The sequence below is a fragment of the Urocitellus parryii genome, chromosome 3 (genome assembly GCF_045843805.1).
Source record: "Urocitellus parryii isolate mUroPar1 chromosome 3, mUroPar1.hap1, whole genome shotgun sequence".
NCBI lineage: Eukaryota > Metazoa > Chordata > Mammalia > Rodentia > Sciuridae > Urocitellus > Urocitellus parryii.
Window position 1 is genome coordinate 66353052 of NC_135533.1, and position 15184 is coordinate 66368235.

The following is a 15184-nucleotide window of genomic DNA, read 5'->3' on the forward strand; positions in this document are numbered from 1 at the left end:
CTCTGGGATCCTACCCCTCGTAATCACAGCATTTGTCAGTATTGTTGTATGGAATGCAAACACCAATAGGAAAAATGTGGATGGCTGGGATCAAGTATGAAATTGAAAATGTCTTCTAAATACGAAATTATGAAAACAAAATCATGGTGAAAAATGGGTCTCTTTACTTGTCTAAACAAATGAAAGATTTTATTAATTTATTTCTGTTCTTTGAATGCTTTTTTTGACAACAAGTACATAACTTAAAAGTTTGAAGACATTTCTTCATTGAGAGATAAGTCAGGTTTTCTCTCAAATGAAACATGAGCTCAGTCTCCTTCTACTCTGCAGGACTACCCAGGGCTTAGTAGAAAGAAGCTCTTGATTTTTTTGGCTCTAGTATCTACTACAACTTACACACCCCTCATAGCCACGAATTTCCCCTGCTTCTACTCTCCCTTGTGTTGCTCAACCCAGTATTTTCAATCTATTTTCCCTACTTATCTATATTTATCTTTATAAGAAATTAAAAATTTATCTTTCAAATCAAAAGATCCATTCCTGGCCAGGAAATTTCTATCCTGACTCACAGGACCTGAACCTGGAAGGTGGGGATGCATTCTTTCTGTTCATAGAATCTCACAATGGTAAACAACCCTACAAACATTGCCCTACAATGTTTCCTCAAATATCTACAAACATCTGCCTCATTTGTAGGTCCAGTACAAAGTAAAAAAAAAAAAAAAAAATTTGGGCTTGGTGTTAAAAAAATTTGTTAAGAATTCTATGTAGCAATAGGAGAACATTACACTAATCTTAATGTCCTTCTAGGCATAAAGCTCTATGCAATTACACAGAAGCTGCTCATATCCCCAAAGCCTGTCCCGCTAATGTGTCCCAAAGCCTGCAATCCCTTCCCACCTCCACATGGCTTTATTACAGTAGCCAGTGTTTCTCCTTTGCTTCACAGACTAACTTCACAAAGCAATAGTCTAATTGACTGTTAATAAGCAGAGAGGGAAACAATAATATTGACAATAGTAATAAAGTGAGCTATCTACTTCACACTATTAAACAAGTAATTGGGGGGCTGGGGATGTGGCTCAAGCGGTAGCTGCTCGCCTGGCATGCGTGCGGCCCGGGTTCGATCCTCAGCACCACATACCAACAAAGATGTTGTGTCTGCCGAGAGAACTAAGAAAAAAATAAATAAATGTTAAAATTCTCTCTCTCTCTCTGTCCCCCTCTCTCTCACTCTCTCTTTAAAAAAAAATAAATAAACAAGTAATTGGTTCTAGGTGGATTTAAGACTGAAGTGCAAAAGGTTAGACTTTAAAAGTTAATTAAAAAGATTTAGAAACAATTGAACTTAGACCTCATATCAGATCAAGGAAATATTACTTAAAGAAGGTATACTAAAAAAAACCTAAAGAGTGATATATTGAACTATGTTAAACTTTTAAAAAAAAACCTAGGTTAAAAGATACCTTTTGTACATATTCATACACAAAAATATACAGTATACAAACTGAAAATTTTATGTCATACATACTGCTGGCAAAAGATCATAATCAGGATGTGTGAGTAAATCAAAAAATTACTACAGAAATAAATGAATGTACTTAAAAGACCAATACATTTATGAAATGATACCCATTATCAGAATAATTCCAGGTAGCATTCCACACCCGTAACTCAAAATACCCATCTTTCCACAAGATCATCTATGCCAACAACCTTGGACACAGACACAGAGTTCTGATTCACTAGGGTCGGGGTGGAGCCTGGAAAGTTAATTTTGAAAAAGTTCCCTGAGGGTTTCTAATGTGTACCATGGTTGGGAAACATTTTCCTGGATTTTTACAGATCCTTGTCCAAAGCAATCAATCATCACATCCTAAAACTGTAACTTCTAAACAGTTTTTTAATCTCTCACTTCCTCCATGTTGCCTTAGAACACACAGGTTTAGAAGGAGACTGCTATGTACAAACAAGCCAGAGAGCAATGTACAGGAAGTGCCATCGGCCTGAGACACCCCAGAAAAATAGACAGAATAAGAAAAAATGAAAATGCTTATTTTAAGTTGATGAGAGATAATGGGTAAGATGGCTATAATTGGAGTGAGATTTACTTAAGTAAAAATTTTAGCATGATCAAACATTTAAATAATAAAAATTCTAAATCTATTCATTAAGTGGAATTGTTATTTCATATTAGTGATAGTATAATCTTTAAGCATATTAAGGTTAAAAAATACCTTGTTATTATTAAGAAAGATTTTCACTGAGATATATTAGATACTAATGCAAAGGAAAAGAAGAAAAAACCTCAATCAACCTTAAAATTTTATAAGAAATATTAGCACAAACAGTTGATCAAAAATACCAGAAGGCATTTCCCATGTCTGCCTACTACAGAGGAGCAGGAGTAATGTGACACACACTATCTGATGCTGGTTTCTGAAGACCATTATTACTTAGAAGAGATTAATATACATTGAGCCAGAGGGAAGGAAAAAAGTGATAAAACACAAAACGAGTCAAGAAAATAAAGGGAGGATGCACCTAAGCCACTCCAATTTTAGTTAATTTGAGAATTAAGAGAGTAATAATAGATGATAATCCCTTAAAATGGATGAGCACACACACACACACACACACACACACACACACACAAGAAAGGTAATATCTTTTTTTTTAAATTGAAGAATGCTAAATAATAAACCTAGAAGACATGATGATATCAAATGAAATTAGAGAAGTAATCAGCTTGTAGTTCCCAATATAAGAACTAATTTAGGCAATTACCATAACCATGCTAAAATCAATGGGTAAAAAGCATTTAGGGAAAGGAGCTTTCCATGGTTGTAAGTTATTGCCCTACAGATTACTAAATGGTTACAAAAGGAAAAAAAAATATGTCCAGGAAGACATATGATGGTCACTAACTGTAGCCATGTGATTAGGCAGTCTCACACACAGTTGGACAATCCTAAAAGGGACACGTGTGGTATTTTTGCTAACTAGATTTCTCCTAAATGTAATCATGGAAAATAAAATAAGGTAAATTAAGAGAATGGAATGTTCTACAGGACAAATGGCTAGGACAGTTTAAAATAAAATGTAAACAAAAACAACCAAAAGAGTCATGAAAAATAAGACAAAACAACAACCCCAGAGGAATTTGTGTGGGGAAACTTTTTCAGACCAAAATTGACAAAAGAGTCATACTTGTCCAATGCAAGGATGAAACTGGTTTGAATTCTATATCAAACAAAGACTATAAGCAACTTCTGGAACAACTGGGGCCATATGATTATGGACTGCATACTCAATAGTATTATGAAATTTTTGTTAATATTTTAGGACTGCTATTGATATTGTGGCTATGCAGAAGGAGCTCATTATTTTCGTATTAGTGATTGCATCAGCATGTTAAGGTGACATATACCTTTAAACAGTTAAAAGTGTGTATACACATACACACAGAGAGAGAAAGAAATGCTGGAATATACAAACTGGATAAATCTAGAGTATATATTTTTAAAAGACAAAGATGAGAAGGAAAGGCTCTTTTTTTCTGTTTTTATCATATGCAACTCATATTTTCCAAGTAATATTCCTGCTCTTCTAAATTACCAAAATTCTCTGATTAAGCAATCAGCCTACTCCAAGAACAGCTACATCACAAGCTGCAAAATAACTGAGTTTTGAGCCTCATCCTCTCACTTTATTTCTTGACCTTTCTGTCCTTTCCCACACTGTCTCTGAAGGGAAAAACCCACTTAAACAATGTACATAATTTACATTCACATACTGTGGTACTTAATACCTGATTTTAGATTAAGGTTACTTAATTATTTCTAGTGCTGTTGTTTTTGTCCATTTACATTATTTTTTTTCCAGAAAGAAAGAATTTCATGCACACTAAGAATTATATTTTTCAGCTTTAGCAAAATCCAATTGCCTAAAATTCTTTTCTTAAGTGACTCCCATAAAGGACCAGGCTAAATAACATGTGGTTGTGAGATGTCCTCACAAAAATTTACAATAGGGAAATATCCATTTCTTGAAGTAGTCCTTATGTAAAGTCAGTAATCCTTATGTAAAGTCAGTGCTCTCCCTTAGATTAGTTATGTATAGTGTTTAAACCCACTAATTTTTAAATAAATACATGCTGAATAAATCACTGGAAGACTACAGACCTGGAGACTTTGGGATCAACAATAATAGGCGATAGATAAATCTTTTGGTATAAAGACGATCTCCAAAGGAGGTGATTTGAATAAAAGGAAATAGGTCAAAAAAAGTCAAAAGAGGAGAAATAAACGAGTAAAAGGAAAAGGAAAAAGAGTAAATGAACAGAAGCAAGGAATAATGGTCAGAGCTGGAAACATGGAGAGAGATCCTTCATTCATGTTCTTTAATATTTTCTTAGCCATATTTCAAAGGAGTGCTGACTGACATGTAACCAGAAGGTGCCACATTGGGCTGTGCAGGTTGTAGAAAATTTCCATTATTACAGAAAGCTCTATGGGATAATACGGTAGAGAAAAGAGCAGAGGGCGAGAAGAGCCAAGAAAGAAAACTTGAAGAAATCCAAGTTACCCAAGTTAGAAAAATGAGTAAGTAAGATTAAATAAAATGAACAGCTAATAAATGAGTTCAGGAAAGTGTGACAACCAGGGAAACTAAGAAACTAATAAAATCAAAACTATTACTTGAGCTGTCAGCTTCCTTGAACAATTCTTTCTTTCTTTTTTAAAGAGATAGCTTTGGATGGATTACAAAAATAGATCACAAAAATAGCACTTTCAATTAAAATCTATAAATTTGAAAGCCTTCCCACCAAAACCAATTTCTACTTCTGATTTTATATGCTATTAACATTCTAGGTTTGGTGTCTAATGGACCCTAACTTCTGAATTTCCAATTGTTGGTTCAGTGACTATTTCATGTGAACTTTAAAATATATATTAAAGGATCCTAAAACAAGACTTTCCAATATTCTGCGTGCTGCATATAAATAATCATTGCCTCAGTTAATGTTTCAAAGATGAAGGCAATTCAAAGATGTATGATGGAAAAGAGAGGGAGTTAAGTCAAGAAGCAACAATTAAGGAAATGTCTTAAACACCAACTCTATTTTGGTTTTCTTGAGCCTTTCCACTCTTTCCACTTGTGTTAGTCACCATCCCACAATTTCCTTTCATGTCACTGCAAGTGAGTTACCTCAGAAAATAAAGTCATCTGTGTCCATGCTCACACTACTCTAAAAACAACCTACATTTGCCCACTGCTGCGGCATAGAAGTCTAGTCAGACTCATTTTTTTTTAAAAAGTAACTTCCACTGTCTGCCCAGAATAAACACTATTGGAAAAATTTACTATAGCAGTCTTATGTGAGTCGTCCCTCCCCCCACCCCCGGATTCAAAACATTCCTTCACCATGTAAGAAGGGCAAATCCAATCATTACGCTGAACAGGATTTCATTGAATCCTCTGACAGTTTAGATAAACTACCAAATGAAAGTTTATTATAAGCATGCATGAAATGGTACATTATGTGGAGGAAACTACTTGAAGCAGTTATTCTACCTGTAAACAAAGTATGTCTGGGAAAATTTTATTTTATTCCTAGAAAAATGCAATGGGTTAGATGGGAAACTAAAGGATATGTCATTATAATTTATTTTGGCTGACTCTGAAGCTTGTGCAACCAGAAATGTCTATTCTTATGGTATTTAAATTTGGAACAAGTGAAAACTTGGCAGAAGACTATGAGTCTATTGTTCCAAAACATCACAACCTTTCAAAGATCCACACCACCAGCTGTAGTGGCTACAAGAGATGAGGAAGAATGAAAAAGAGGTAGGCAGGTGGACATTAGGTAGGTAGGTAGAGAGGTAGGTGGATAAGTAGATAGATAGATGGAATTGTAGTAACAGTTCTAAAGGCAGCTTAAGTTTTATTTGGTCATTGGTAAATCAAAGAATAGCTAAATCTTGCTATAATTTCAACAACAGATTTAAGACCAAGTGTAACACACAATATCTATATCTATACCAATCTATATAGATGATACCTTTGAGATTTTATAATCTTCTTATTTTTAGGATTATAGTTAATAGAACAACCAAAGCAGATATATTAATAATCAGATGAATTAAAAATCTTAGTTTATAATCATCTGAATAGTAGCATAGTTTAAGAGAAAATCAGTCCATAGAAGCACAAGGAACCAGAATAAAAATGGAACACATGTAATGTTGTATAACTTTTTAGATATTCCAGTATAATTCTAGACTTGCATCAAATTGTTCACTGCTGTATTATGCCGGTGTCATACTATGAGATAGTAAATATGGAAATGTGTTTCTGAAGTACTTTCTAATAGTGGTTATATTAAAACAAATCTAGTGCTTATCCCTTAATCAGCTGCACAAATTGTTTTCTCATTGGTCTCATGCTCATCTTTTAAGCACATTACAATGTTCAGGTGGAAAACCAGGTTTAGATTAATTTATTGTGCTTTCTGCAAGCATTGTGGTTGATTAACAAAACGCATTAAATAGCTGAATTTCCTAAGGAATTAGATCCTACTAAAACTTGAAATTTTTAAATTTGTTTTCTTTCTTTTGTTCAACTATAATTCCCTAGAAAATGCAGAAAGCAGTGAAATTTTTAAGGTAATTTGAAGTTTTTGAACTAAACAATGTTTTCCTTCATATCAATATCCAAGACAAAAATCAAAGTGACTTATGTCACTAAAAAATTCAGGAAATAAATATTCTTTTAAACTCCTACTCACAGCTGTTTCCAAAATCACAGTAGCATATGATCACATGAAATAGAAAAACCACTACTAAATATCTTCATTGTCTTGACTTTTATTTCTTCTCCTTTGGGAGTGACCCTTGCCTGTCAGTGAAGTTACTTTTTTTTTTTTGTAGGTAATGAAAATATATTTTGGTGTTTGTATTGAATTACTGTAATTGTATTAAAAATTTTTTAAAACATGATATTTGCAAATGTAATTTCAGAAAATAAATCATACATTTTTTAATAAAAATAAAATGAAACAAATTGGAAGTCATGAAGAATCAAAGCCAATTCTTACCAATGTGGTAAGATTGCCATTTTATTTGGCTCATTTTGCAAATGCATAGCATTGAATAAATATATCCATCCTGTAAAATATGAATACCTAAATTCAAATCTGCATGGCTGTATACAAGACAATGCCCACAATTACCTCCTTCTATTAGTTTGATCAGTTGTACTGAACTGTACCAAAATAGGAAGAAAATTATTAAGTAGAAACTCCCTAAAGAAAATCAAGTTCAAGTAACTTAAATAACCATCTTGTTAGACTTTGTAATTTTCCATAGGAAGTCATCTCCTGATCAGCTCAGAATTATTTTCTTCTTTAATCGGATAACCCACACATAAGCCATTATAATAGCAGTTATGTCACTGTGCATCTTATTTTGTTCACTTCTACTACACACAGAACAGAATATTGATTAGTACTCAATGACACTTTACACATAAAATATTTTTTGGTACTCAAGAACAAATGAATAAATGAGCAAAATTCAACCTTCAAATTCTGTCAGCTTTTGCATATAACAATTCTGGGAAGAGTACAAGGGAGAGATCAAGATACAGATCAATCAAGTTATCAACATAGAATTTTATTTCCTTGAATTCAATCTGTTTGAATTCAATCTTAATTTAGAACAAAAACATCTAAAAACGTAAATGGCAATAGTATGTATTATGTGTTATGGTCTCTATAATAGTAGCATAGCAACTTACACATATTACACAAGCAAATATTTGTTGCTTTGAGTTGACCGACTCTGATGAAAAGACCTTCAGCTCATTCCACTTAAGTTAAAATGATCCACTTTGGAAAGGGTTTTGTTTTTGCTGCTGTTATTTCACAGCTAAGGGATATTGAGGACAGCTTAATGCTACCACATCTGTCATGAGGAGATCATGTTTCCACAATGGCCTCAATCATAGGGCTAGTTTATTCTCTTTCTGAAAGTTGTAGCCTAAAGCTTTCAATTGTCCACTCCCACAACAGGATTTTGGGCTCTGATTGGCAGGGAGAGTTTTAAGGTGGGCCTGCAGAGACTGTGACCACAGCTGATTGCATTCTCCAGAATTGTGGTCATGAAATTGAAAGCTACCTTTTGTGAAGCAAAAAACCTCAAGGTAATTACCATGTGCTGTAACCCTTCCTCCTGTTTGGAAAACAGAAATAAACAGTGCATTTTTCCTTATGAGCCTACTGTATTTACCAATATTGTTCGTGGGGTATATTTTGCCAGTTGACATCACTTTAGTAAAGTTACTATTATATGGTCAACACCTGCCCCTTAAATATAGAATAGAGAAGTTATATTATATTTGTGTTTGGTGAAATGAAGTGTTATCCAAACTCTGATGTGGTGAAGACCTTTCATGCTCCCTGTATTTATGGGAGCTACATACCATTTAACATATACCAAATTTGGTAAGCAAACAAGTTTGACTCAAAGTTCAACTTTACATGATCTCTGTGACCGGAGACTGGGCCATTCAGTTTTTAACGTATAGTCTCAACTAAGTTAGAATTATAAAAATGTTTTAAAGTTTTAAATTGAATTTTTAAATTAAGTTTCTTACTGAGTTGCTGCATATAGGCTAAAAGCCAGATTTGGTCACTAAATGGTAGAGTTTTCTCTTATTAGCATAGGAAGCCATCAGCAGTTTACTTCAAGATTAGATATTACTTAAGAAGATGTAATTACAAAGAACAGAACCTTACCATTTTCTAAAGCAACATGACATAATGGTGAGTGAGACCATAAGCCCAAGATCTGGACTTGTGTTTCTGTTACTCTCTATAGTGGTGTGTGGTTGTATAACTCCTTCAACTCTCAGAATCCTAATTTCCTTAATTTAAAAATGTACCTCTATAATTTTTTTTTTTTTAACCAGGGATTGAGCCCAGAGACACTTAACCACTGAAACAGATCCTCAGTGCTTTTTATTCTTTGAGATAGAGTCTCACTAAGTTGCTGAGGGTGTCACTAAATTGCTGAGGCTGGCCTCCAACTTGTGATCCTCCTGTTTCAGCCTCCTAAATTGCTGGGATTGCAGGAGTGAGCCATTGCATCTGGCTAGACTCCATAATGAAAGATTGTTTTAGTGTTTAGAGATCATAATTTATTTAATAGGAAAACACAGTATTTGGTATAGAAAATAAAAATATAAATACATTATTGAAGTGCTTGCCATATTACTATTACTCTTATTTTTAGTTAATTATCATAAAAATATAATTATTTTTCCATTTGTCTTATTGTGATAGAAATGAAACTATCATCAGCACTATTTGTAACAAAGACACTGTTGAATGTCTTCTATTATCACTTTAGGTTGGATAATGAGTCTACAAGAAACAGAGGCCCCAAATTCCTTAATAAGATGCCTATAGTACAAGAGTTAAAACCAAGAATCAACAAATGGGACAAATTCAAACTAAAAAGTTTTTTTCTCAGCAAGAGAAATAATATGTGTGGTAAATAGGGAGCTTACATCCTGGGAACAAATTTTTACCCCTCAAATATCAGATAGAGCTCTAATCTCTAGAGTATACAAAGAACTAAAAAAGTTAAACAACAAAAAAATAAATAACCCAATCAACAAATGGGCCAAGGACCTGAACAGAAACTTCTCAGAAGAGGAAATACAATCAATCAACAAATACGAAAAAATGCTCACCATCTCTAGTAATCAGAGAAATGCAAATTAAAACTATTCTAAGATACCATCTCACTCCAATAAGATTGGCAGCCATTATGAAGTCAAACAACAATGAGTGCTGGTGAAGATGCCAGGAAAAAGGTACACTCATACATTGCTGGTGGGACTGCAAATTGGTGCAGCCAATTTGGAAAGCAGTATGGAGATTCCTTGGAAAGCTGGGAATGGAACCACCATTTGACCCAGCTATTCCCCTTCTAGGACTATACCCAAAAGACCTAAAAACAGCATACTACAGGGACACAGCCACATCAATGTTTATAGCAGCACAATTAACAATAGCTAGACTGTGGAACCAACCTAGATGCCCTTCAATAGATGAATGAATAAAAAAAAAAATGTGGCATTTGTACACAATGGAATATTACTCAGCACTAAAAAATAACAAAATCATGGCATTTGCAGGGAAATGGATGGCATTAGAGAAAATTATGCTAAGTGAAGTTAACCAATCCATAAAAAACAAATGCCAGATGTCTTCTCTGATATAAGGGCGGGTGACTCAAAATGGGATAGGGAGGAAGAGCATGAGAAGTAGATTACCACTAAATAGTGAAGAGAGGTGGGAGGGAAAAGGAGGGAGAAGGGGATTTGCATGGAAGATGGAAAGAGACCCTTATAATTATACAGAACACATGTCCGATATTGTAAGGAGAAAAAAAAAAGAAATGTGTCACACTAGATTGGGTAGAGAGATGTGATGGGAGGAAAGGGGAGGGGAAGGGAGGATAGGAAGGGCGCAGAATAAAATAGACATTATTATTGCTGTATGTATATGGGTGACTGTATGACCAATGTGATTTTGCAATCTGTACAATCAGAAAAATAAGAAATTATACCCCATTTGATTCAAATGTATGAATTGTCAAGATCATTGTACTGTCATGTGTAACTAATAAAAAAAAACAACTAAGAATCAATAAATGGGATGGACTGAAACACAAAAAAATCATTTATTCTTATCCTCTTTAATCACAGATATTACATATACATAGGCAAGTGCCTCTGCCTCCTCATTCTGGTAAGCCATTAACCTGATAAATAGAAAATATAACCAGAATCTCTAAATCTCCAGTGTTATTGAGAGAGACAATTCAGGCACAATGTGTTGATTTAAGAAACATGATATGCTAAGATTTCACTTTTGATGACAATTGACTGGAATTATTCTGAATCTATTTGTATTGTGTAAATCATCTATCTGATTCTCTCAAGGACCTGTAGGACCCAGACAAGTACTCTTAATTACCATTTAGGTTGCAGAGCTCTGTGCAAGGGGGACATTGTGTCCCCTGGTGTCCTCCTGAGTGTGACCGTGGAGAACAATGGGCAAAGGAGCTGGGTAATAAATTTATGGCATTATTAGAGAAGGAGGAGCTTGTAATTAATGTTTTTTTTTTTTTTTGTTTTTCAAAATAGATTATTTATTGTTCTATTTCTATTTTTCCTAACAATTCTCAGTTGGGTAAGATGGGAATGGTTATATTTATAGTTAGAACACTGGCATGGTACTGTAAGGACTCACATCTGGACTTAATTAAGAGACATGCACTTTAGCTAGTGGCATTGGCTTTAAAAAAGATGACCTAAAGAGTGTGTCTTTGGGTTGTGCCCAGGAGGGAGAAGATGAGTACATTTCTATTATAAGTGAAAGAATTATGTTAGGTGGAGTTATTCACTGAATTGTACATCTGTGTATTGACTAGACAGCTAAGAGGTAAAATTACATAGACATAATTTTAATCCTATTGTTTTCCCTCATTTGATATGTTAACAGCCAACTGCATTCTTGGTTTTTGGAGATCCACATCTCACCTATTATAGTAGGACCACTGTCACAAATGCCCTTCCACCTTACTTTCCTTCCTACAACAGAGAATTCTATGTCCTCCGTCTGACTTACCATATTACCCATTACTTTGACCTGTTATTGGCTTAATGATGGCAATATAAACTCTATTCTGGGATTTAAAATGCAGATGCTAGAGAGAGATGCTAAATGTACATTCTTCCAATTCTGTTAGCTTTGCCAATAAATGTGTAGAGCCTTATGTGGACATATTACTGTCTCTTACCTAGGCTAACACTACACAACTATCACAGAGGAAAAAAAATGAAGGGCTGACAAAGACACGAGATGAGGTAATGAACTTACATGTCTCAAAGTCACTAAAGGTTATGTACCTCTGCATTAGACCCTTCTATAGTTCCATAGCAAAGGAAGAACTAACCGAAAATAGAATAATGGATTAGAGGCAAGGTAGTTAAGTGGAAGGTAAGTGGTAGTTAAGATGGAAACCTAACTCTAAGTCAACTTGAGCTACATGTATCTTGACAGTTTATCATGGGAATTATAAAGTCATAGTCACAACAGATTTGTGATTTTTTTTTATTCAAAGAAAAGTATTTCAAATTGTCAGACTGTAAAATTAATGTTACCATTATATGAATATCAATTTTTTAAAAAAATAGATACATAACTATAAATGGATTGATGTATGGATTTTTATAGAGTTTGGCTTTGACCCAAGAATCAACCATAACTAAGAAGCATATAATTGCTTTTAGAATCAAAACAAGTACTTACATTAAGTGAACAGAATATTTAAATCATGTGGCTACTATTATCCACAGAACAGAAATTTTCTCTTTTTCTAGGAATTGAACACCATATAATAACATACATAGAGAAGAGCACTCAGGAGGAAAAATAAATTGATATTCTTTTACTATAAGAACATTATTTTTAAAATTTTATATTAGATTAAATCTTACATTGATATGAAAATCTATACTTAATGGCAGGTGAGTTGAATATTAATTATATTAACCCATTTAAGCAAGTGAAAATAATTCAGTACATTAAATGTATCATGCTTTTCGAATGATGTATGAAGGAAATAGATACTGCATCTTCATAACGAAGGGTATTAAATGTCTTGTATCTCCATTGTATTGCTTTTTCCATTTTTTCTCAGCTGAAAGGACAAAGTGAGTTTTCTTCATAGATGTTCTGAGTGATCTGCAATCAGCAGCATCCTGTACTCAACTAAGGAGACTGCGCTCAGCGTGAACAGGTGTGGTTGGAAAATGATGATGAGTCACTATTTATCTGAACTTCAAAAGACTGTATTTTCTCTTACATGCCATCAGCTTTATGGTATAAAACTTCACCTTCTTTCTAAACTGAAGTTTAGACTGCTTAATTATGTCAACTTGAGGTACAGTGGCAGAAAGAAATATACATTAAATATTTTTGAGTATACTATAAATGGGAGGAAAGGGACTGCTTTATTAAGCACTATAATTTGTAGGTTTTAGAATTATTCGCAGAATGATAAATTCCCATGGGTTTCCAAAGTAAAATAAAAAAGAATTTCCAATCAGTATATTAAAAATAGTGTATGCCTATTAACTGATTTAATACAACCTAAGATTATTTTTGATAAAGTATACATACTTCCAATGGGTAGACTCATAAACTCCTTGAGGATATTTACCTATTACCTCACTAGTTGTCTATATGAAATCTTGTTACTAGGTAAAATATGATTTTTATAAAATGGATATTCCTAAGGAAATTTGATCAATTTCCTTTCACTTTACTCTTCCTGATAATGACTACTGCATAATTGACTCTATCAGTTGCTCAAACATAATAAATATGCACATTAACCAAACATGAACTTTACAAATTTTCAGATTTTCATTTATGAATTTTTATGAAGAATTTAAATCTCTCATGGCTGGTAATAATAAATAAGACAGTTTGTGCTGCTTGCATATTAGAGACAGAGTGAACTATTATTCAATGTCACCCTTCTAATTTGTGCTGTTCTATTTCACTGTAGAGAAGCAAAAAAGGAAAGAGCTAAGATTGCCTCAAGGGAATTTTAGCAGAATGAAATAATGAAGGTTTTGTGTTTATTTGTTTGCCTACTGAAAAAATTAAGCCTTTTAATGATGTACAGTTTCTTGGAGTATTCTTGTATGTGAATTTGTAGAGATGTTAGATAGCCTCTCTAGGATATTTTAAATTTAACAGCTGGGAAAGAGGTCAAATAAACTTTGGAGGACCCTTCACGTTCTTGAGTCTGTGATTCTGTGATGCTAGCAAGTAAGATTATGGATTTGATGTGGATGTTTTAGCCAAGTCCTATGAGCCAAGATAATCATCTGGTTTTAATGAGCCCCTTTTGAAATGTAAAAATTTTAATGTTTTGCTTGGGGGTATTATCGTTTTAATTACTTGTATTTGACATGTGTTGAGCAGCAACTAAGCACCAATAATTGCCCAATACAGCATTTGACCATACTGCCGGCCTAATATGCATTGAAGTGTGAAACACTAGCATCTTTCAGGCAGGATAGAAATTTTAAAAATTATACATAGGTCATTTTGGGGAGTACATTTTCTGTTTTCTTCAAAAAATAAAAAATAATCTGAATCATGTAACTTTAAATTAAGAGATTATGGATATTTAATCATAACCAAATGTTTTGAATCTCCACTAACTAAAGACAAAAAGAAATAGATTAGGTTATATCAGTTAAAGACAAATACTTTGTTCAAATACAGTATGTTAGTACCTAAACATTTTTAAAGTTCAAGGAACTGGATTTTAGTGTCAGGGTGCTTTGTAGATCTCCACATGGTATTAAGAAGAAATTTAGCAAGTCTAACCAGAAAAACATGTAACAATCAAACTATTATGAGGTCAGTGACATTTTAAAATAAATATACTTGTTTAAAATTATAATAGTATCTACAGGCATTTAAAAATAAATAAATATGCATATGAGAAGTACTATTTATTGAATTATAAAAATTGATTTATATATATATATATAAATTTAATGGATAACAATTGATTTTTAGGACCTCTTATTACCCTAAGAATTCCTTGAAGCTTCTTTCAGCTTGATAGTCCCAAACAAATTATTACAAATTAATCTAACACAAATTTATTACATAAAGAAAGAGGTCATCATTCTTATTTTAGGTTCACATATAAAACTATAAAATATAATTAATGACTGAAAAACAACACATATACTCTCAAATATATTGGATATATATTGTAGAAATGGTATATTTTTATCTGTTATGACAAGACATCATATGTATGACTTACATTAGAAAAAAAATGTAGACACTTCTAAGTCAAGTGAAGAGAAAGTTATAAAGATTTATTTCTGAGATACGCCTTCATTATTTTCAGTAGGTGCAAAGTGATTTTTTAAATTTAATCTTATCTTTTACTATGAACATTGCTAAGACAAGGTAAATATTCTCTGAAGAAACTGAATTTGAAAGGTTGGAAGTGTGGCTTAATAATAGAGCTTTTGCCTAGCATGCTCATGGTCTGGGTTTGATCACTAC